Genomic DNA, 25,090 nt, shown 5'->3' on the forward strand with positions numbered 1-25,090 from the left:
GCAAATTTGGAAACCAGCAAAGGAAGACTAAAAAGATCATGAAGAGGGAGAAGATAGATTATGAGAGCAAACTAGCAATAAATATAAAAGCAGCCAAGACTTTCTGAAAGTATATAAAAGGAAGAGAGTAGTTAAAATAAACATTGGTCCTTTGGAAGATGAGACTGGAGAATTAATAATGGGAAACACAGAAATGGCAGAGACTTTGAACAAGTATTTTGTACCTGTCTTCGCTGTAGGAGACACTAAAAGCATCCCAATAATAGAAAACTGGGGGCACAACAGAGGGAGGAACGTAAAACAGTCATTATCACTCGAGAAAAAGTACCAGGAAAACAAATGGGACTAAAGGCTAACAAGTCCTCTGGAAGTGATGGCCTGCATCCTAGTGTCTTTAAAGAAGTGGCTGTAAAGATGATGGCTGCATTGGTTGTAATCTCCCAAACTTCCCTAGATTCTGGAAAGGTCCTCAGCAGATTGGAAAACTGCAAATGTAACACTTCGATTCAAGGAAGGAAAGAGACAGAAAGCAGGAATCTATGGGCCAGTTAGCCTAACATCTGTCGTTGGGAAAGTGCTGGAATCTATTATCAAGGAAGTAGTACCAGGACATTTAGAAAATCATAATATAACAACCAGCATCAACATGCTTTTATGAAAGGGAAACTGTGTGTTGACAAACTTATAAGAGTTCTTTGAGGATGTAACAAGTGGGGTGGATAAAGGGGAATCAATAGATGGATTTCCAAAGGCATTCAATAACGTGCCACATAAAAAGGTTACTGAACAAGATAAGAGCTCAGGGTGTTGGGGGTAATACATTAGCATGTACAAATGATTGGCTAACTAACAAAAAACAGAGAGTCAGCATAAATGGGACATTTTCAGGTTGGCAAACTGTAACTGATGGGGTGCCACAGGAATCAGTGCTGTGACCTCAGTTATTTACAGTCTATGTTAATGACTTGGTTGAAGGGTACTAGTGTATTGCAGACAAATTTGCTGACAATACAAAGGTAGGTGGGAATACAAGTTGTCAGGAGGACATAAAGAGTCTGCAAAGGGATAGAGATAGGTTAAATGAGTGGGCAAAAATTTGGCAGATGAAATATAATGTGGAAAAATGTGAGGTTATCCACTTTGGTAGGAAGAATAGAAAAGCAAAACTTTATTTAGATGCAGAGGGACTACAGAATGCAGTGGTCGAAAGGGATCTGGGTGTTCTTGTACATGAATCACAAAAAGTTAGCATGCAGGTATAGCAAGTAATTAGAACAAAATAACAAAGAAAATTACAGCACAGGAACAGGCCCTTCGGCCCTTCAAGCCTGCGCCGATCCAGATCCTCTATCTAAACATGACGCCTATTTTCTAAGGGTCTGTATCTTTTACTTCCTGCCCATTCATGTATCTGTCTAGATACATCTTAAAAGGCGCTATTGTGCCCGCGTCTACCACCTCCGCTGGCAACGCGTTCCAGGCACCCACCACCCTCTGCGTAAAGAACTTTCCACGCATATCCCCCCTAAACTTTTCCCCTTTCACTTTGAACTCGTGACCCCTAGTAATTGAATCCCCCACTCTGGGAAAAAGCTTCTTGCTATCCAACCTGTCTATACCTCTCATGATTTTGTACACCTCAATCAGGTCCCCCCTCAACCTCCGTTTTTCTAATGAAAATAATCCTAATCTACTCAACCTCTCTTCATAGCTAGCGCCCTCCATACCAGACAACATCCTGGTGAACCTCCTCTGCACCCTCTCCAAAGCATCCATATCCTTTTGGTAATGTGGCGACCAGAACTGCACGCAGTATTCCAAATGTGGCCGAACCAAAGTCCTATACAACTGTAACATGACCTGCCAACTCTTGTACTCAATACCCCGTCCGATGAAGGAAAGCATGCCGTATGCCTTCTTGACCACTCTATTGACCTGCGTTGCCACCTTCAGGGAACAATGGACCTGAACACCCAAATCTCTCTGTACATCAATTTTCCCCAGGACTTTTCCATTTACAGTATAGTTCACTCTTGAATTGGATCTTCCAAAATGCATCACCTCGCATTTGCCCTGATTGAACTCCATCTGCCATTTCTCTGCCCAACTCTCCAGTCTATCTATACTCTGCTGTATTCTCTGACAGTCCCCTTCAGTATCTGCTACTCCACCAATCTTAGTGTCGTCTGCAAACTTACTAATCAGACCACCTATACTTTCCTCCAAATCATTTATGTATATCACAAACAACAGTGGTCCCAGCACGGATCCCTGTGGAACACCACTGGTCACACGTCTCCATTTTGAGAAACTTCCTTCCACTGCTACTCTCTGTCTCCTGTTGCCCAGCCAGTTCTTTATCCATCTAGCTAGTACACCTTGGACCCCATGCGCCTTCACTTTCTCCATCAGCCTACCATGGGGAACCTTATCAAACGCCTTACTGAAGTCCATGTATATGACATCTACAGCCCTTCCCTCATCAATCAACTTTGTCACTTCCTCAAATAATTCTATTAAGTTGGTAAGACATGACCTTCCCTGCACAAAACCATGTCGCCTATCACTGATAAGCCCATTTTCTTCCAAATGGGAATAGATCCTATCCCTCAGTAACTTCTCCAGCAGCTTCCCTACCACTGACGTCAGGCTCACCGGTCTATAATTACCTGGATTATCCCTGCTACCCTTCTTAAACAAGGGGACAACATTAGGAATTCTCCAGTCCTCCGGGACTTCACCCGTGTTTAAGGATGCTGCAAAGATATCTGTTAAGGCCCCAGCTATTTCCTCTCTCGCTTCCCACAGTAACCTGGGATAGATCCCATCCGGACCTGGTGACTTGTCCACCTTAATGCCTTTTAGAATACCCAACACTTCCTCCCTCCTTATGCCGACTTGACCTAGAGTAATCAAACATCTGTCCCTAACCTCAACATCCTTCATGTCCCTCTCCTCGGTGAATACCGATGCAAAGTACTCGTTTAGAATCTCACCCATTTTCTCTGACTCCACGCATAACTTTCCTCCTTTGTCCTTGAGTGGGCCAATCCTTTCTCTAGTTACCCTCTTGCTCCTTATATATGAATAAAAGGCTTTGGGATTTTCCTTAACCCTGTTTGCTAAAGATATTTCATGACCCCTTTTAGCCCTCTTAATTCCTCGTTTCAGATTGGTCCTACATTCCCGATATTCTTCCAAGGCTTCGTCTTTCTTCAGCTGCCTAGACCTTATGTATGCTTCCTTTTTCCTCTTAGCTAGTCTCACAATTTCACCTGTCATCCATGGTTCCCTAATCTTGCCATTTCTATCCCTCATTTTCACAGGAACATGTCTCTCCTGCACACTAATCAACCTCTCTTTAAAAGCCTCCCACATATCACATGTGGATTTACCTTCAAACAGCTGCTCCCAATCTACATTCCCCAGCTCCTGCCGAATTTTGGTATAGTTGGCCTTCCCCCAATTTAGCACTCTTCCTTTAGGACCACTCTCGTCTTTGTCCATGAGTATTTTAAAGCTTACGGAATTGTGATCACTATTCCCAAAGTAGTCCCCTACTGAAACTTCAACCACCTGGCCGGGCTCATTCCCCAACACCAGGTCCAGTATGGCCCCTTCCTGAGTTGGACTATTTGCATACTGCTCTAGAAAACCCTCCTGGATGCTCCTGACAAATTCTGCTCCATCTAGACCTCTAACACTAAGTGAATCCCAGTCAATGTTGGGAAAATTAAAATCTCCTATCACCACCACCCTGTTGCTCCTACATCTTTCCATAATCTGTTTACATATTTGTACCTCTATCTCACGCTCGCTGTTGGGAGGCCTGTAGTACAGCCCCAACATTGTTACCGCAGCCTTCCTATTTCTGAGTTCTGCCCATATTGCCTCACTGCTCGAGTCCTCCATAGTGCCCTCCTTCAGCACAGCTGTGATATCCTCTTTGACCAGTAATGCAACTCCTGCACCCCTTTTACCTCCCTCTCTATCCCGCCTGAAGCATCGATATCCTGGGATATTTAGTTGCCAATCATGCCCTTCCCTCAACCAAGTCGTCTCAGTAATAGCAATAACATCATACTCCCAGGTACTAATCCAAGCCCTAAGTTCATCTGCCTTACCTACTACACTTCTTGCATTAAAACAAATGCATCTCAGACCACCACTCCCTTTGCGTTCATCATCTGCTCCCTGCCTACTCTTCCCCTTAGTCACGCTGACTTCATTATCTAGTTCCTTACAGGCTTTCGTTACTACCTCCTTACTGTCCACTGACCTCCTCATTTGGTTCCCATCCCCCTGCCACATTAGTTTAAACCCTCCCCAACAGCGTTAGCAAAAGCACTCCCAAGGACATTGGTTCCAGTCTGGCCCAGGTGTAGACTGTCCAATTTGTAATAGTCCCACCCCCCCCAGAACCGGTCCCAATGTCCCAAAAATCTGAACCCCTCCTTCCTGCGCCATCTCTCAAGCCACACATTCATCCTGACTATTCTTTCATTTCTACTCTGACTATCACGTGGCACTGGTAGCAATCCTGAGATTACTAACTCTGAGGTCCTACTTTTTAACTTGGCTCCTAACTCCCTAAATTCTGCTTGTAGGACCTCATCCCGTTTTATACCTATATCATTGATGCCTATGTGCACAATGACAACTGGCTGTTCACCCTCCCCCTTCAGAATGTTCTGCAGCCGATCTGAGACATCCCTGACCCATGCACCTGGGAGGCAACATACCATTCTGGAGTCTCATTTCCGACCACAGAACCGCCTATCTACTCCCCTTACAATCGAATCCCCGATGACTATAGCCCTTCCACTCTTTTTCCCGCCCTTCCGAACAGCAGAGCCAGCCACGGTGCCATGAACCTGGCTACTGCTGCCTTCCCCTGGTGAGCCATCTCCCTCAACAGTATCCAAAATGGTATACTTGTTTTGGAGGGAGATGACCGCAGGGGACTCCTGCGCTGCCTTCCTGCTCTTTCTCTGCCTTTTGGTCACCCATTCCCTTTCTCCCTCAGCAATCCTCATCTGCGGTGTGACCAATTCGCTAAACGTGCTATCCACGACCTCCTCAGCATCGCGCATGCTCCAAAGTGAGTCCATCCGCAGCTCCAGAGCCGTCATGCGGTCTAACAAGAGCTGCAGCTGGACACAATTCCTGCACGTGAAGGAGTCAGGGACATCAGCCGTGTACCTGAGCTCCCACATTGAGCAAGAGGAGCATGACACGGGTCTGAGATCTCCTGCCATTTTTAATCTTAAGCTTAACTTAATTAAATGAAAAAGGAACGAAAAGTTTTTACCAATCAGACGATAAAAAAAAAAGAGAAATAGAAAAAGCTTTACCTTATCTAACACCACCGAGTCCTTTTTTTTTGGTTAGAGGAGGAGGGCGGGTGGGAGACACTACCCGTGTAGTGTCTCGGAGTCAGAAATGGCCCAAATATATATTAGGAAGACAAATCAAATGTTGGTCTTTATTGCAAGGGGATGGAGTATAAAAGTAAGGAAATCTTGTTGCAGAACAAGTTAAAATAATATACAGTCTGTGGGGTTGGGTAATTCTGTTGTCTTCCGGCTGAAGTTGTGATCTTGAAGTCTCTGGCTGGTAGAAGTGCACTTTGTGCCAAGCCCACATGGTTCAGGTTTTTCTTGAAGATAGAGTTGTAGGTGGCTTTCTTCCATGGGATCTCTGTCTGTAGCAGTGGTAGACTTGGACTGACAGTCTCAGACAGGTTTCAAACTTGAAATGTTCTCTGGAGAGAGAGAGAGACACACACAGACACATACACACACACACACACACACACACACCCACAGCCCCCACTGGAGTCTTGTCTGGTTAGCACTTGAAGCTTGTCTGCTTCAAAGTCTCAGGAGCTTGTCCTTTTGAAAAAGACTCTTAGTTTTTCCACACATGGGAAGGCAGTCACATGATTATTCAATGTCCTCGTTTGCAATTTAATTGGATTCAAGTCTAGGTATTTTCAATCTATCTCGAGTCTCATTGTTTCAGTGTTCACCCCTGGAGGTATGACCCCACTGTTAATGTTCCAAGATGGCTTTGAATGTTTTTCCATTAGAAGTGAAGCTATAGCTGATTCCAAATTCAGGAGGTATTTTCCTGAATGCAACTTAGTTAGACATGCGTCTCCAATTCGATGTCTTGGAACATGAGGTATTCAGTGCAGAACGTGAGGTATTTCAATGCAAATTGTGGTGGCCATCTTGGCTGCCAGCTTTTTAAAAGTTAACTGTAGGATCCCAGCTCCTTTTTAAAGGTTTAATGTAGGTTTCCAATCGATAAATTAAAAATCCTCATTTGGCATAGCAGTTTTTCTTGACAGTTCCAAACCACGCGGAATGAAATGTGGTGACAGGAATATTTCATTACAAGGCCATGGGGAAAAAACTTTCATTCTCAAAAACTCACTTCTCAAACTCACACTGCCCTAGCTAGGCTCTGGTTTAATTTTTTCTTTTGGGATGATTCTGTGTTGAGTTAGATTCTAGACAACACATCAGCTATCACATTGTTTTTTCCTGCAATGTAGGTAATTTTTAAGTGGTAGGGTTGTAAAAGCCATCTCCATTGAAATAGCCTGTCGTTTTGATTTTTGAATTTCTCTACAAAGGTTGAAGGGCTATGATTGGTGTAGACAATAGTCTCTCTATATCCATTTTGGACATAGACCTCAAAATGCTGGAGAGTTAGCAACATTCCCAGTGTTTCCTTTTCCCCAGTGGAATACTTCTTTTGGTGTTGCTTTAATTTTTTGGAGAAGTACCCAAATGGTCTCTCAATGCCTGACTCATCATCTTGGAGCAGGACAGCACCTACCCCTAAGTCACTAGCATCAAATGCCACTTTAAAGGATTTATTAAAATTTGGAGCTGCAAGCACCAGTTCATTGATTAGAATGGCTTTCAGCTTCTCAAACGCTGTTTGACACCTCTCTGACCACACTATCTTTTCTCTTTTCTGCAGTAAGTCTGTCAGTGAGGCAGCTATAGCACTGAACTTTGGGACAAACTTGCAGTAGAACCCACACATCCTCAAAAATCGCACTATTTCCCATTTGACCATGGGGATGGGAAAATCTATCAGCACCCTGGGCAGCACTTGCCTCTGCCTACAACATGCCCTAAGTAGATTACTCGAGCTTTAACAAAATTGCTGTTTGCAAGGTTTACCACTAGGCCAGCTGACTGTAACCTTTGGCAAATGGCTTCTAATTGTGCAAGTGGTTCCCCACCATGTATTACTGTACGTTAGCAAATCATCCAGGTACACGACACAGTTGGGTAGGCCAGCCACTAACTGGTTCATCAACCTTTCGAAGGTGGCTGGGGCATTCCTTAATCCAAAAGGCATCACTCGGCACTGGAATTGGTTGAAAGCTCTTTTGTGCAGGGTGTTAAGGGAACCTGCCAATATCCTTTTAGAAAGTCCATTTTGGCTATGTGGGTGGCATTCCCTACTCTATCATTAGTCTTCCAGGTGGGGAATTAGGTAGGAATCAGCTCTGGTCATTGCAGTTTGTGCTGCCATGGAAGCTGTCATAAGAGTTTCATTATGGTGGGTTCTACTTCACTCTTGATTGAGCTAGCCACCAGGTCCACTTTGGACAGAATGGTCTTCATGCTCTGTACAAAGATGGACACCTTCATGTTCCATGACATTTATGCACAAGCACTCTAGCAGGCCGCCCACCTAGCATTACCCAGTGTATGTCCAATAGCCTTCTTTGGTAGCCTGGGCCTGAGAAGTCTGCATCTGAATCCTTGCAGAAGAGCTGGTATGCAACCTCGCTCTCTGGTGATCTGGCAGCTGTGGTGTCCTATCCCCCCTGCCCATACCTCTGCGCACATGTGCCCTGGTGAGTTACCATGTGTTAAAATTTTCTCGAACCTAGACAAAATTTGCTTCTAGCTAAAGAATTCTGAATTAATGGTAACCAAAGAGTGAAAGAAAGGGCATACGATTTAAATACAAGGCCAGGAATTTTGGTTTGGAAGACATGGCAGTGATACTCCAGGCATCCAACGTTTACCTAGGAATCAGATAGTATTCTCTGACTGAGCTGTCTTTGAAAAGGCAGTGACATGCAGAAGTTGCTGCTATGAGCAACTTGGTCGATGTATCCTTAAGAACTATGGCCAGTAAATGCAGAACATAAGATGGGAACTAAATATTAATGGAATAGTTAATATTGTTACTTAAACACAATGTTTCCATTCACTGTTATAATTCCTACGTACAGATTGTTTTCTGGAGGCCAGAATTGCATTGATGGAGTTCCAGGTAGGTGGGCTCATTCTTTAGCCCATTCATAACCAGTTTGCAGAAAACTTAGCTCTCTAATCTTCTGCTACATAAAAGTAATAACTGCACTTCAAGAAGTAGTTGGAACAAAGGGATAAGTTTCTGCTCATTAAAAAGTCTGAGAACTATGTTTCATGGGCCTTTTTCTACTTTGAGGATCAGCATCATCCTTTACAATTATGTTGGAAATTAACAACAACAGCAACTTCCATTTATATAGTGCCTAGTGCCTTCACTATATTCACAAGATGCTTCACAAGAATGTAATCAAAGAAAGCATTGATACCAAGCCAAAGATCCAATTCACCTCCTGACTCTCCAAAGCCTGTCAACTATCTACAAGGCACAAATCAGGACTGTGATGGAATATTCTCCACTTGCCTGTATGAGTGCAGCTCCAACAACACTTAAGAAGCTCAACACTATCCAGGACAAAGCAGCCCACTTGATGGGTACCCCATCCACTGCCTTCACTCTCTCCACCATTGAAGCACAATGGCAGCAGAGTGTACCATCTACAAGATACACTGCAGCAGTGTGCCGTGGCCCCTTTGACAGCATCTTCCAAACTGTGACCACCTAGAAGAAAGGGCAACAGTTGAATGTGAACACCACCGCCTGCAAGTTCCCCTCCAAGTCACTCACCATCTTGACTTAGAGCTATATCGCCATTTCTTCACTGTTGCCAGGTTAAAATCCTGGAACTCCCTTCCTAACAGCACAATGGATGTACCAACAGCACAAGGACTGCAGCAGTTCAAGAAGGCGGCTCACTATCACTTTCTCAAGGACAATTATGGATGGGCAATAAATGCTGGCCTTGCCAGCAACATTCACAACTTATGAATGAAATAAAAAAGATTAAATCCAATGCAGGATTTTTGGTTTGGAAGATGCAGTATGATGTTTCAGACATCCAATGTTTACCTAGATATCAGATAATACTCTCATACTGAACTCCTTTTGAAATGTTTTAAGGAGCGTCCTAAAGCAGGAGAGGGAGCAGGAGATGCTTAGGAAGGATATTCCAGAGCTTAGGGCCAAGAAAGTTGAAGACACAGCTGCCAACAGTGGGCTGAAGGATATTGGAGGAGCATAAGAGGGCAAAATTGGAGAAACACAGAGTTCACAGAGGGTTGCAGGAGGAGTCACAGAGATAGGGAAGGATGAGCTCGTGGAGGGAGTTGAATACAAGAATAATCATTTTAAATTCAAGACATTGCTGGACCTGGAGCCAATAAAGGTCAGCAAGCACAGAGGTGATGGATGAATGGCACTTGGTGCGAGTTAGGGTATGGGCTGAAAAGTATTGGATGTGCTCAAGTTTATTGAAGATGGGAGGCTAGCCAAGAGCACATTGGAATAGAATAGATTGGAGGCAGCAAGAGCATTGGTAAAGGTTTCAGCAACAGATGAGATGAAGCATGGGCTGTTTAAAAAGAATCTAAATGTTGCCATCTGCCATGCTGACATCGAAAGAGGCATCTTGCACCTTTGTGCACGTTATGCATTGAACCCTCTGTACAAAATTATATTCTGAATACACCCACTAGCCATAAATGCAAATTCAATATATTAGTGTAGGAACAGCATATTTTATTGCAATAGGCACATACAAAGTTACAATTGGCTTGAATACTTTCATATAATCAGGAACCATAGGATAAAAGAACACCAAGTGTACTTGCACATTCCAGAAGCAGTCATATCCTGAAGGTATATTTGAATGAGGGTTAAATGACTGACATGGAAGGGGGTGAAAAGAGGACACTGGAAACAGAATGGAAAGAGTGTTAATTTCACCAGCCAGAAAATTATGACAATTAAAGCAACAATATTGAACGGGAAATCAAACAATATTTATTGTTTATCTTCATGACAATGTGTGGTAGTATCTTGAAATGGTTAAATGACATGTAAGCGAAGAATACATTTTTCTTTGTAGAATGGCTGCTATATTGTTGTAATACTGTGGGAGAAATTTTATGCTCTCCCCCGCGGCGGGTTTAGAAGTGGGGAGCTGCAGGGGATGTGCGGTGTAGTCCCTCGTTAAAAGGCACAGTGCGTGAACAAGGAACTCGGCATTGGGAGGGCTGGCGGGGGAGCTGCTGAGAGCCACACCCCGCCTTGCTAGTGAGCCCCGTGCAGCCTCCCCCCCGCCCCCCAAAGCCCCCACTATGTGAGACCCCTCCCACCCTGACCTACATGTGGCCCGGGTCTAGCGCTGCTCCTGGGCCTCTGATAACTGCTCCTCTGGCAGCAGCCACCGCTTCTGCAATGGCACTGTTCATTGAAGGAGCTACCGGCCTCTGATTGGCTGGCAGCTCTCCAAGAGCGGGACTTCCAGCGACAGGGTCTTGTGGAAGGCCCGCTGTCCACTTAAGTGCCTGATTGGCGCTAGATTCAGCAGGGCTTCCAAAGAAGAGGTGACGCGGGGTTCTCTGCATCACTTTTTCTGGATGTCAAGGCCCCTGTCGCAAGCATAAAATCCCAGCTTGTGTGAATATGGTAAAGATAAAGATACATATAAATGTCCATTATAGATTTACATGAATACAGAGCTAAACTGTAGTTTCCTATTTGTGGCATCAGATTTATGATTTGATTAGCTTCACTGAAGGATGCCCCACAAGGTGGTGCCACTATAGAAAAAGTAAAATGGATCTTGGTTCTCATATCCTTCACAAGTAGGCTCCCAAATGATTTGAATTAGCTTTAACAGCACCTTTAGTATTGAAAGCACCCCATGGTACTTCACAAAGACATAAGGTAAAAACGGACACTGAGCCAAAGAAGGAGATATTGGGTGAGGTAAAAAAAAGCTTGGTCAAATAGATGAATTTTAAAGAGGTTGTAAACCTCAAAAAGGATGAGGTGTTGGGTGTCTTGCAAAGCATTAAGGTAGATAAGTCCCCAGGGCCTGATGGGATCTACCCTAGAATACTGAGGGAGGCAAGGGAGGAAATTGCTGGGGCCTTGACAGAAATCTTTGCATCCTCATTGGCTACAGGTGAGGTCCTAGAGGACTGGAGATTAGCCAATGTTGTTCCTTTGTTTAAGAAGGGTGGCAAGGATAATCCAGGAAATTATAGGCCGGTGAGCCTTATGTCAATGGTAGGGAAACTATTAGAGAGGATTATTCGGGACAGGATTTACTCCCATTTGGAAACAAACGAACTTATTAGCGAGAGACAGCATGGTTTTGTGAAGGGGAGGTCGTGTCTTACTAATTTGATTGAGTTTTTTGAGGAAGTGACGAAGATGATTGATGAAGGAAGGGCAGTGGATGTTATCTATATGGACTTTAGTAAAGCCTTTGACAAGGTCCCGCATGGCAGACTGGTACAAAAAGTGAAGTCACACGGGATCAGAGGTGAGCTGGCAAGATGGATACAGAACTCGCTCGGTCATAGAAGACAGAGGGTATCAGTGGATGGGTGTTTTTCTGAATGGAGGGATGTGACTAGTGGTGTTCCGCAGGGATCAGTGCAGGGACCTTTGCTGTTTGTAGTATATATCAATGATTTGGAGGAAAATGTAGCTGGTCTGATTAGTAAGTTTGCGGACGACACAAAGGTTGGTGGAGTTGCGGATAATGATGAGGATTGTCAGAGGATACAGCAGGATATCGATAGGTTGGAGACTTGGGCGGATGGAGTTTAATCTGGACAAATGTGAGGTAATGCATTTTGGAAGGTCTAATGTAGGTGGGAGGTATACAGTAAATGGCAGAACCCTTAGGAGTATTGACAGGCAGAGAGATCTGGGCGTACAGGTCCACAGGTCACTGAAACTGGCAATGCAGGTGGATAAGGTAGTCAAGAAGGCATACGGCATGCTTGCCTTCATCGGTCGGGGCATAGAGTATAAAAATTGGCAAGTCATGTTGCAGCTGTACAGAACCTTAGTTAGGCCACACTTAGAATATTGCGTGCAATTCTGGTCGCCACACTACCAGAAGGACGTGGAGGCTTTGGAGAGGGTACAGAAGAGGTTTACCAGGATGTTGCCTGGTCTGGAGGGCATTAGCTATGAGGAGAGGTTGGAAAAACTCAGATTGTTTTCACTGGAACGACAGAGGTGGAGGGGCGACATGATAGGGGTTTACAAAGTTATGAGTGGCATGGACAGAGTGGATAGTCAGAAGCTTTTTCCCATGGTGGAAGAGTCAGTTACTAGGGGACATAGGTTTAAGGTGCGAGGGGCAAAGTTTAGCGGGGATGTGCGAGGCAAGTTTTTTACACAGAGGGTGGTAAGTGCCTGGAACTTGCTGCCAGGGGAGGTGGTGTAAGCAGATACGATAGCGACGTTTAAGAGACATCTTGACAAATACATGAATAGGAAGGGAATAGAGGGATATGGGCCCCGGAAGTGCAGAAGATTTTAGTTTAGGCAGGCATCAAGATCGGCACAGGCTTGGAGGGCCGAATGGCCTGTTCCTGTGCTGTACTGTTCTTTGTTCTTTGTTAAAGCTGGACATAGAGAGGCTAACAAGTTTAAGAAAGTAATTTCAGAACCTGGGCCTCAGGCCCTGAAGATACAGGTGCCAAAGGTGGAGAAAAGGGAGGAGAGGAGTAAGTCACAGAAACAGTATAGGGGTGTGTTTATAACACTGGAAGAACAGGTGAAGCCATAGAAGGATGAGAATCTCAAGTTGGAGGCAGCTGGGTAGAAGCAAGGATCGGAGTGATGGGAGAGTGGCACTTGGTGCAAGATAGTGTTGAGCAGCAGATTGTTGGATGAGCTGATGGTTATGGGGCATGGAAGATGGAGGGCCATCTAGGAGAGCATTAGAATAGTCAAATCTTAAGTGATAAAGGCATGATGAGGGTTTCAATAGCAGATGTGCTGAGATTGGGATAGAGAGGGTTGATGTTACAGAGATGGAAGTAGCATCGTTTGTGATGGAAAGGAGAAGAGATTAGAAGCTTAGTTCAAGTCAAATAATATGCTGTGCCATGTTTAATGGCGAGGAGTCGGTGTCAAGTGTAAGGAGTTTGCAGTGAAGAACAAAACTGATGCCTTTAGTCTGCCCATTGTTTATCTGGAGAAAACTATAGCTCACCAAAGACTGGATGCCAAACAACGAGGGGAAATGTCAAAAGAGATGCCGGAGAGTTAGGGCTAGGTGTCATCAATGTACTGTGGAAACTGGCCCCATGTCTGCAGAGATCTCACCAAGGAACAACATATAGATGAGGAAGAGGACGTGGTCGGGGTGGATCCTTGGGGGGGTCTCGGGTGACAGTGTGGGGTGTGGGAACAGAAGCCACTGCTGGAGATCCTAAGGCTACCATTGAATTGGTACGAGTGGATTCTAATGAGGGTATTCTCCCTTATCCGGACAACATTGGCAAGGCTTTTGGAGGAGAATAGTGTGGTTGACTATGTCAAAGACTACAGAGATCTAAGATGCATGAAGAGTGATAATGCACTATGGTCACAGTCACAGAGAATGTCTTTTATGACTTTGGTTAGGGCCACTTTGGTGCTGTGGAAGGGCAGAATCCTCATTAGAGTGATTCAAACAGGAAATTGTGGCAGAGATGACATGGATCTGGGAGGCAATAACACAGTCAAGGACAAGCTACATGTTAAAACAGTGTGATCTGTTCCATGATCACAGTATGATTTTTGAAATGACATTTATATTGTTGATCATAATGCCTAATTTGCTCATCTCTAGAAATTCAGTGATTCACTTGTCATCACCATGGACATCTCCAAAACCTTTGCCATCATGTGATTTAAAAAAAAAAATCAGCATGATCTTTTACCAAAGTTACATTCATGGTTAGCAGGCTCTTCTCAAATCTGTGCTGTAGTAGATTGCTCGTCCAATGATTATTTCACAACGTTTTTGGTATTCTCAATGGTTCTGCTGTGCTTGCAACCTCATTCTGTTCCTCCTTCTTATTGGAGATCTCCTACATTCTCCATTCAACCCTATCCATTCTTTTTCAGATGATCCCGCTCTACCTTCATCAGTCTCCTTCAGATTGCGGGACCTCAGTGCAAACATCATTCTTCTTGCAGTGTAGTGGTTAAATCATCTTTGTCACCCCCCTGCTTTTCAACAGCCCTGTGAACTCTTGTTTCTTTCAATTCTTCAAAAACTCCACTTTTTTATGTCTCCCAATTTGTGGTCTAGTCCTATTATATGCTATGATCTCAACTGGAACTTCCAAATATCCTCTATTGGTCTGGCTGCCCTCGAGAAATCAGTGTGCTGAACATTTATTTTTCCCCTTAACAGCTATTAGCTCCCTATAAAATCCTAATTTGCCCAAGACTGGAATACTGCTCCCATATCTTATGCTTTTCTAATACTGCTGCCACATTTCTGGTCAAAATTTAAGAAAATTGTACTAATAGGCAACCTTCTCTCACTTATACCCATATCTCTGTAAGAGGCCATTTTCCAATCAACATCTCACTTTGTTGAATTTAAGAACTATTTCACCATTTGCCACTCTATTTCATTCTTTTTCAGTACATCAGAACTCCTTACCTCTCTTAGTCTTCCCATTCCACAGTCTACGGGGTTCTGAAACCTAATTTTGCCATCATCTGATCATTACTTGGTTTATTTGATCTACCCTCCTGCTTGTTTCAACCTTGGTGGTGGTGCGCACTATGTGCCTTGACCTTTCACCTGGCTTTGTTAATATATGTGAAAAATTAAAAGATAACTGGAATAAGCGATTGCTATCATTGAAATGGAACTAGAACAAACTGAGTGAATGGCTTAAGGAATGGTAGATAGGTTTTCTATGATTAGCCAAGAGAGGTATTGTGCATTGGAGAACAAGAACCATGAAATGGACACAGTAATTTTCCATTAGTGAAATGTAAGAGTAGACGCACTCAGGTGTGATTATTAACCATTTTCTACAAGTGCCCGGTCAATATCAAGCTGTTATCAGTACGATAATCAAGTACTGAGATGCATTTGTTGATTAGTAAACTATTTTAACTCTTTAGTTACTGAGATCTATTTTAGAATATTGCATGTAGGGCATACTACCTTCAAATGGAATTGATGCACTGGGGAGAGTTCAGAGAAGAGTAACAAGGATGATTGCAACATGCAGAACTGTTTTAATTGGAGAAAAGAAGATTGATATCCATATACAGGCCCTCAAAATGTTAACAAGCATGAATAATATAGGTGTAAGCAGGCTGCTTAACTTGGACTATGAGCACAGACCAGAGTTGCAAGTACTAAATTAAACTAGAGGGGTTTCTCCCACAGAACAGTAGATATGTGGAGTAGATTCCTAATAAAAGTAGTTAATGTTATAGAAATTAACTTCTTAAGATGTTGGATAAATGTCTGGTTGGAAGTAGGATTGAGGGCTATCTGGATGTGTGGACAGAATTGGATTTTGTGGAGTTTTCCATGATTGACTTTGGAGGTCAGCGAGAGGTTTTGCAGAACGTTCCCTGAAGCAAGTAAATACATTTGGAGGTACCATGATAGAAAGGATTGCACTTGGCTTGTGGGGAAAAAAACAGCATTGATGGCCTGAAGGGCCTTTTCTCATTCCATGCTTTCTTATTTACAGATTACATTTGCAACTATCTGTGGAACTTTGGGAGAAATCTTCATTGGAGATACCCTCCACAGGATCATTTTCAGGATGAATGGCACATCGGCTAGAGTGCCACTGGATGATTCCCCTACATTTCTCTGAAGGTAACCTTCAGTTGACTCTGTGGAGATATAAATGGCAACGTCTTGGCATGATATAGAGGAGAACTACTGGATTTTCACAATGACATGCAGCACATCAATTGGACAGTTGACCTGCAAAGACAACCATACGTTGAGATATTGCAAAAAATTTGCAATCTACTTGTCTCAATTTTTGTGGTTGAGCCTATGCAACATAGTCTTCCTGTTTAGCTATCCTTTGGCATATGGGACTATATTCTCCTATCTTCATACTCTCAGATTATGTTGGAGCAAATGAAATTACAACACCTATTGTTCATATGTTCTTCTGTGTCAATCCTGTGGAAGATACCTTCATTTGAGAGATTTTCTCCTCAAACTCAAGTCTAAACTGAAATATCTTTGCCTCAATATACTTAGTTGCTCTGATTTTGACGATTTATTTAGCCACAACAGCTTTTGGTGACACTTACAAGCCCCCTCCTCCAAAATATCTATGGAGTCCTGTTTTATTGACCATAAAGAAGTGAAAGAATCATCTGTGCAAGGTTTTGCTGAACTGGCATTGGAAAAGGCATGACTTGGGAACTATTTCACAGTAAGACTTTCCAAGAATTGATCATTAGCACGAGCGTATTCAGTTTATGAAGAAGCACATCTTTGCAGACCAATAACATTTGTCTGTGTTTGTAAAATATCAACGTATAATATTGTATTGGATATTATATTGTGTGAAACAATAATAGTTAAGATTGTAAAGTTCTAGAATCTGGTTTGATAAAATGACCTAACACCGGAATCAGTGGATACATGTTCCACAAAATAGAATATTAGGGATCCATCCCTCTTCCTTTGATCATGTAAATATTCTTCCTAAGGATACATCAATGTTTGACGTTGTTACTTAAAAAAAAATCTATATAAATGGCACAGATCAGTCTTACAGTTCTGAGCTTGGTGTCTATAAGTAAATATAATTTTGAAAATGGTTTACAAGCACTGTTAGAACTATTGGGGTGGATTTCAGCAGTCAATTGTGTTAATACCACATTTCACCAGTTATTACCTGTATCAAGTGAGGCAAAAATAATAACTAAAAATAATAGATCAAATGACTGATTGATATTTGAGACATTGAATTAGCATAAAAAACAATTGACTTTTAATTGAAGGTCTCGCATCTCTGACTGCAAAGAATAAATTACTCATTAATTTTTCAATCTATTGTGGCAGGAAAATACAATGGGAATTCTTGAGTGGATTTTTTTTTACAAAGAAACTAGAAGCAAAAAGATTTTCCTTCCTGTTGTCTCTAATGTCTTGGTAGGGGTGTTCAATATGAATGCTAATTCCGTTGAAATTTTCAAGACTGAGATCATAAATTTTGTTTAGATAAGGATATCAAGGATATGGAGAAAAGTTAGGTAGATGGAGTTGAGGTACAGATCAACCATGATCTAATAGAACTATGGAGCAGGCTCGAGAGACTAAATGGTCTATCTTTATGTTCCTTTGTTAATTTTGAGTTAATTAAGATTTAGCTTTGTTTCTGCTGTACCTTCTTATACTCCACTTTTAAAAATAGAAGTAACTTCTTTGAACTATTACAAGTTTGGTAGCTCATCATCCTTCTTTGATTCTGTTTTAGATAGTACAGGATAAATTCAATGGTCCCACATTCCGGGCTGGATTTTACCAAGCCCATGGCCGGAGGGAGCCGATAGATTGTTCTGGCAGAGGCCTGCCACAGAGGCCAATGCTGGGAGGGCCCAGTCCACTCCTCCCTGCGGCTGTGAGGCTCCGTTGCAGCCCACCCGCCGTTGCTGGGTGATAGGACCTCAATTTCCATATTTAAATCATGAAAATGAATTAATTTAAATATACTTAGCAGCAACCTTCCGGTCCAGCACGCCCGTGCCTTCAAATCCTCTTTTTGGGAAAGCAAGCGTTATGCTGGTGGGGAAGGGGAGTGGTGAGTTAAGTTTTTCAGTGGGGGGGCGGGGGTAATGGGGTCAAATAAGCATCATCAGTGTAGAGGATGGTGGGAAGGGGTGAACTTTCAACTTTGTACAGTCGGTGGGGGTGGGGGGGAGGTCAAAATTCAAGGGTAAGTGTTTTGAGGGGGGAAAGGGAAAATACTTACTGTAATTTTTATTGGGGGTTTGGAAAAGGGCATTACAATTTTATTTTGTAAATTTTGGGGGATTCGCTTTAAAAATTCAAATTTGCCAGCAGGGATGGTTGCCCTTTAAAAACGGCACCTGCACCTGTGCACAGGCAGCTGATGCCATTGCCGGCGACGGACAGCCCGTTCCCCCCCCCACCCACGTGATTGGGGGGGAGGCAGGCCATCCCAGCTATTTAAATGAGCTGCCACTTTTTGAGCTTGCTGGCGGGAGTGACAGCGGGCTCTTAAAATCTAGCCCTCCAAGTGGATAACTGTTCTTGGAGTGAGGTAGGGGTACAAGCCTACAGTGCTACCTTTAAGTGTGGCTCCTCAGTAGGATCGCCGCTCAGTGAATATACCCCTGTATTTTCATGTATTATTGAAGTAATGAGACTGGGTTATTGCTTCAGGCTCTTCAGTTATAGATGAATATTGCAAGTGACCAACAGATGCTTCAGTTGTTCATTGTATAATGTCGAAGCATTAAGGGCAGAAAAACACTGCCAGAACAAATGTATCCTAAAATACCATTGGCACATCCATGACACCCATATTTATGTAGAAGTTGAGGTTTGCTTGAATCCATATGAATTCCTAGCTCCAGAAAAGGGCATGAAATTTAATGACCACGCCTCATTTGTTTGATGTATTTAGGTTCATTTTTTCATTCTTGGGATGTGGGCATCACTAGTAATGTAAGTATAGGAGGTGGTAGTGAGCCTTCCTCTTGAACTGCTGCACTCTGTCTGGTAAAGGTGCTCCCAAAATCCTGTTAGGTAGGGAGTTTTTGGATTTTGGCGCAACAGCAATGAAGGAACGGTGCCACATCCATGTGATGGTGTGTGGCTTGGATGGGAACTTGGAGGTGATGGTGGTCCCATGCACCCACTGGTCTTGTTCTGTTAGGTGATGGAGGTCACGGGTTTGGGTGGTGCTGGCGAAGAAGCCTTGGCAAGTTACTGCAGTGATTCCTATAGACAGCACACACTGCAGCCATGGTACACCAGTGGTGGAGGGATTTGTTGTTTAAAGTGTACATCTGTCTATCTGTCTAGCCAGCTAACTAGCCAATATAATCTACCTATAGTGTCTTTGTTTGTCGTGTTCAAACGGATGTAGTGCTCAATTTTTAAAAACACAGTGTATTTTTACACTTGTATGTAGTGCTCACTAAAAGTTGGATGTATGAAGGTGCTTTTAAAATATTGTGTTACACACTCTGTACAGTTCGAATTAACAAGCCGGATTTTAATCCATTCAAGAACCACCCACAGAGCAGAGAGCAACATGTGAATTTTTAATCAATAGATTGAATTCAGCGATTGCCCAAAAGCGAGAATCTGAATGATATAAGTTCACTTGATATATTTTATGACATTGTGGTGAAAGGTTCCCTTTGTTTAAGCTGTATGAAAACTACAAAGTCTGGTTGTATTCCCCAAACACAATTCTTCCTCTTACAAAAAGTTAAAAAAAGGCAAAGGAATTAGAGCAATTACCAAATCTATAGGTAAACAACTTTATTTGTGTAAGTACAAATACCAATGGGCTCCACATCAAGTTCCAAAAAAACTGATTCCAGATTTGGTCCTGTTAATTCCTGAACTCTCATTATTTCTCTACTTCCCAATGCAAAATACCCCATCTATCAAGAAGACCTGGATTACAGTGTTGAACCGAGTTTAAGAGCAAATAAAAATGCTCTCTGGTGCACATGTTGCCACAGAACATTTGACATATTTCAATAAATTGTTCAAAATGACAGATGTAGTTTGGATTCAATTTTGAGGTGGTCTCCAGCAGGTGAAGACAGTTTTGTAATATATAATAATCAGTGCATATAACATTTATGGACCGTGACTGTCTAGACTTCAGCTATAGCTCTCATTAGCATTGTATCCATATATTGCATTGTCATGTCCTGGCAGAGCATATCATGTCCCTTTCCCAATCGCAGGCCACTTTAGTTGATTCAACAAGATTTATTTGGAGGTCAATGTAGTACGTCTTGTATTACTTTTGTTACCTTCTTCCATTTTACCCCTTTTTATCCTCCCCTTTCTGAAGATGGTGATTCATGGAAGAGTATTGTTCGACAGGTACCTGCAGCTCTCCAGTACCCTTTGCTCATGAATGAGTTTGAGACAGTCTGTGCTTGCAGGTGTTCAACAGGGTGGGGAGGACGAGGTATGTAGGGAAATAAACTGTAGCTGAGCTTGATTTTGTCCTCACCCAATATATATGCAGTTTCCAGTTGGTGTCACTGGATAAAAAGATTGGAAATCTTGGCCTTTTTGTATCTCTATCACGAGCTCAATGGCACTGTGATCAAAGTTAACTCAGTACATACCACAGGTCAAACCTGGTTCTTTATTGACTCAGTACCAAACCAAGCAGAACATTTACTTAACAAGACATCAAGGAACTCTATAATACCTGTTAGTGCTGACATCATTCGATTTATCATTGTAAAACTTCTGGGAACAACACAGAAATGAAATATGTCTTTGTTTTCATGAACATCAGATGGACACCATATAGGCTGTTCTGCCACCAAGTACAATATTAAGCCCAATTTTAACCCAACCCACCAGGTGGGAACGAGTCTCGATCAGGTCAGACACCCATTTTACACCCTGCACAATTTTACTCGCCATTGACTTCAGTGTTGTTTCGGGGTTCTCCTATCCTGTGGATATTTTCTGGCCACTAGGCAGAAAAGTCATGGAGAAAGGTTTGCAATACTGGCATTGGGAGAACAAAATGGAAAGTTTTCCACTTCTGAATGCTGATATTTCTCACCTAGATTAGCATTACAAACACACATAGTCACTTTTACCTTTTCGCTGCAACCCATTATAACAGATTACCTTTGTTTTTTACATATCTCAGGCTCAATCAATGGCTGCTATTAAACAGCTGTTGCAGTGTTAATATTTTTAAAAAGGAGCTGTATTAATATCTGATTAGGAATAGGATTAAGCTTTATAAATACAGAAAGCGATAATCAAGGCTTCTACGAGACTATCACGCCAATAAAGACAACTTGTCAGAGATGAATAATTTGGGATTTTTCTTTATTCATTCATGGGAGTTGGACATCACCAGCAATGCCAGCATTTATTGTCCATTCCTAATTTCCCTTGAGAAGATGGTGGTGAGCTGTCTTCTTGACAACAGAGTGACTTGCTCGACAATTTCAGATGGCAGTTAAGAGTCAACCATATTGCTGAGGGTCAGGAATCACATGTGGACCAGACTGGGCAAGGACGGCAGATTTCCTTCCTCTAAAGGACATTAGTGAGCCAGATGGGTTTTTACGACAATCCAGTAGTTACATGGTCACTATTACTGATGCTAGCTTTTTATTTCAACAACAACTATCTTTATATAGCGCCTTTAACGTAATAAAATCTCCTTCACAGGAGCAATCGGAACAAAATATGACCCTGAGCCATATAAGGAGATATAAGATCAGATGATAAGAAGCTTGGTCAAAGAGGTAGGTTTTAAGGAGTGTCTTAAAGGAGGATAGAGAGGTGTAGGGAGGGATTTCCAGAGCTTAGGGCTGAGGCAACTGCAGGTGTGGCCACTAATGGGAGTGATTAAAATCGGGGATGCTCAAGAGGCCAGAATTAGATGAGCACAGATATCTCGGAGGGTTGCAGGAGATTGTGGAGAAATGTAGGCTAGGCCATGGAGGGATTTGCAACAAGGATGAGAATTTTGAAATCAAGACATGGCTTAACCAGGAGCCAATGTACGTCAGTGAGCACCGGTGTGATAGGTGAACGGGGAGCAGAGTTTTGGATGACCTCAAGTTTACAGAGCGTAGAATGTGGGAGACCAGCCAGAAGTGCTTTGGAATGGTCAAGTCTAGAGGCAACAAAGACATGAATGTGATGTCCTCAGGACTGGAGTGAGGTTTAACTGGGTCTGGTAGAAGATATTTGTGACAGAGATTGCAGCAACATAGTGGAGTCTTCTTCATTCTGTTTTTACTTTCACTTTCCCTTTGCTAGCATACGTGTTCTAGAGCAGGCTCAAGTGTACACAATGCACAATACAATTGCAATTTCAAAACACTACAACACTACACCACCCACCCCCCTGCCCCCCACCCCCACCGAGTAAATGAGTGACATAGCATGTTTCATTGGTTTGTTTCCAAAAATGTAAACAATAAACTTAAAACATAAATAGTTCACTTTGTATCATAGTCATTTTAGTATGGTGGGCGTTTTCTCTCATGAGTAGGATATCATCTGGCATCAGATGTAGTCTCATTTGACTCATGTTTGTTATCCGAGGTGTCAGTGTCGGAATCGAGTTCATTGTTTGCGAGTGGTGTTTTCAGTGCTCTGACGAATGATGTGTTTCTTGGGATGATTTGTGAACCACGCTGCGCAGTGATCATTGATCCTTCTGTGTTGGCAAGAACAAATGGTTGGATGTGTCATGCAGGTCCCTACCTGCCAAGAATGAGGCATATTAATTTCACCACATGGACATGCAAGTCCAAATTGTTGCTGGGAAGAAGAGAAGGCTTGTTACAAGGACTGCCAGACCTTGGCTGGAAAATAAACATTTGCATATTAACAGACAGTTTGGAAGGACTAAGCACCCTGACATTCAACCCACAATGAACTTTTGATCACCAGATGTTGAAGGCGGGGGAGCTCGCATTCCAGGTTCACTGCGAAGATGGCCGAATACACAAACGGATATGGTCACATGACTAATCTATTGGGAAACCTGAGTTTTTTGAATTTGTACAAGCAGTTTGGGCAGAAGTCTGTTTTCTCCTGGACTGAGAAGATCTCTCTCCTGTCTGCTCCCAATTCTTTCTCACAAGCTTCTGAATCCACTGAAGCCACCTGAACCCCAAGAGAGAAAAGTCTCCTACAGCGAACAAGGTTTAAGAAAAATACTGGGCCCTAACGAAAAGCAAGATCTACCTACAATCAAGGACTCTACAGTGAGCTCGAAGAACCGGAACAACAACTCTTCAAATATTGCCTCAAACCTTTCCACTTTATTTTTCTTCTCTTTTCTGTCTCTATTTGCGTGTGTATATCACGTTTGCATGCTAACGTGGGGCGCGGCATGTATCCGTAAGCGTTAACTGAATTTAAGTTTAAGTTTAATAAATTTCAACTTTTCTTCTTTAAACCTAAGAAGGACTGTGTGTGCTGGTTTCTTTGCCTCATAATTGAAAAGTGGTGAACAAGGATTCATCAAGGGGGAGCTAAAAACACGGTGTGTTTAAAATTAAACCCTGATACAGTAAGACCAGGTGAAGGCTGAAAGGGAACCCTAGACCTCTTTCTCACCTGGTCATAACAGAAGTTTGGGTACTAGCATCCGGAATCAATCCACAGACAAACGAGAGAAATTGGAAGTGGAAAGCCAAATTGTTCCCAGTCAAAAAAAGAGCAAGATTTCAATACAGGTTTTCTTGTGGTTGTGTGTGCTTGAATACGAACATGTCTGCAACTGAAGCTAGTAGCTCTCCAAGCCAAGGTGAAGTAACTTGGGATAAGTTAAAAGCACTGTCTATGGAGGAGTTGAGGAAAATGACTGAGCAGTGTGGGATCACCATATGTGGCAAGGCTAGGAAGTCTGAACTCCTAAGGCTAGTGGCCAACCATTTTTCCCTTGAATCTGAAGAAGCAGAAGCAGGGTTAGAAGCAGACTTCGACAGGGTATTTTTAGCAAAGATACAATTGGAACACAGGAAATCTGAATTAGAGAGGGAGAAAGAGAGAACCTTCCAGAAGGAATGTGAAGAAAATGAAAGGCAGGAGAGAGAGCGAGAAGGAATATTCCAGAAAGAATGTGAAGAGAGTTGAAGCAGCTTGAGTTAACTAAGGGGGTGGGGGGGGGGGGGAGCGACAGAGTAACTCCAGTGAAAGCATGGCCAATATGGAGGAGCAGCGCATTCAGAGAGCCCAGCAAGCGGCCGTTCTGGCCGATGAGTTTGCTTTAATTTATAAATTGGTTTCCCAGGGAGAACCTTTCCTACTCACCCCCACAAATTCAAAAAGGATAAGGGGGGGAAGGTGATTGGAGCGTAAGTCCTGGGAGGGAAATGAAAGCCGGAGACACTGGGAGCCTCCTCTAGCCAATAAGGAAGGTGCTGTGAGCAAGAGTGAGACCCGGAGACCTTGGTGCTTCCATTGAAATAAAGCAGGGCATTTAAAAGCTGACTGCTGGAAACGATAGGGGAAACCAGGAGGGTTAATCAGGGCACACCCGCTCAGTGAAGAAGGGAACCTGATGGAAAGGACAGCAGGACAAGCTGTGGCTTCAACCACAGTAAGAGTGCAACCCAGGAAGCTTACTACTGCAAGTGCAGGAAAATTTAATAGGATTCCTGAAGGTTATCAGGGTTTTGTGACTGAAGGGAGAGTAACCCCATACCCCTCGAGTGGGACAGGCAAGCCCATAGTAATTCTCAGTGACACAGGGGCCACTAGATCTCTTTTACTGGGAAAAGGCTTGACCTTTCCCCCAGAGAGTGCAGTGAACACCAAAATGGTGGTGAATGGTATTGGAGAGCAGTGTACGCCTATACCTGTACACCGGATGCACCTGGAGTGCGACCTAGTTTTGGGACTGGTGACGGTAAGGATTATTCCTAGTTTGCCTGTGGATGGGGTTGACCTGCTCCTAGGTAATAATCTGGATGGGGTGAAGGTGGTAGCCTCCCCAGTAGTGAAAGAAAGACTGCAAGAGGTCAGAGAGAGAGGGCCCTGGCACGAGATGGACCCCTGCAGTTTCCCTGAATGTGTGGTGGATCAGGCCATGATCAAACCAACTCCCCCAGAGGAGACTCCATTGGCACTGCAGGCAGATGACCATGAGGTCTGTCTGTTCGAGACTTTCTTTGGAAAGTTAGGAGACCCAGG

The 25,090-nt window shown here is 43.1% G+C and overlaps 1 protein-coding gene across 2 annotated transcripts in view; it reads right to left on the reverse strand.

The window, feature by feature from the left end:
• thg1l (tRNA-histidine guanylyltransferase 1-like) overlaps window positions 1–14,957 on the reverse strand; it is an 86,513-nt gene extending 71,556 nt beyond the window's left edge. For both annotated transcript variants that reach the window (XM_068043208.1, XM_068043207.1), the window contains exon 1: window positions 14,846–14,957. The gene's annotated coding sequence lies outside the window, so the exon portion shown is untranslated. The remainder of the gene's footprint in view (window positions 1–14,845) is intronic.
• Window positions 14,958–25,090: the final 10,133 nt, after the last annotated feature.

The sequence above is a fragment of the Heterodontus francisci genome, chromosome 12 (genome assembly GCF_036365525.1).
Source record: "Heterodontus francisci isolate sHetFra1 chromosome 12, sHetFra1.hap1, whole genome shotgun sequence".
In the NCBI taxonomy this organism is placed as follows: domain Eukaryota; kingdom Metazoa; phylum Chordata; class Chondrichthyes; order Heterodontiformes; family Heterodontidae; genus Heterodontus; species Heterodontus francisci.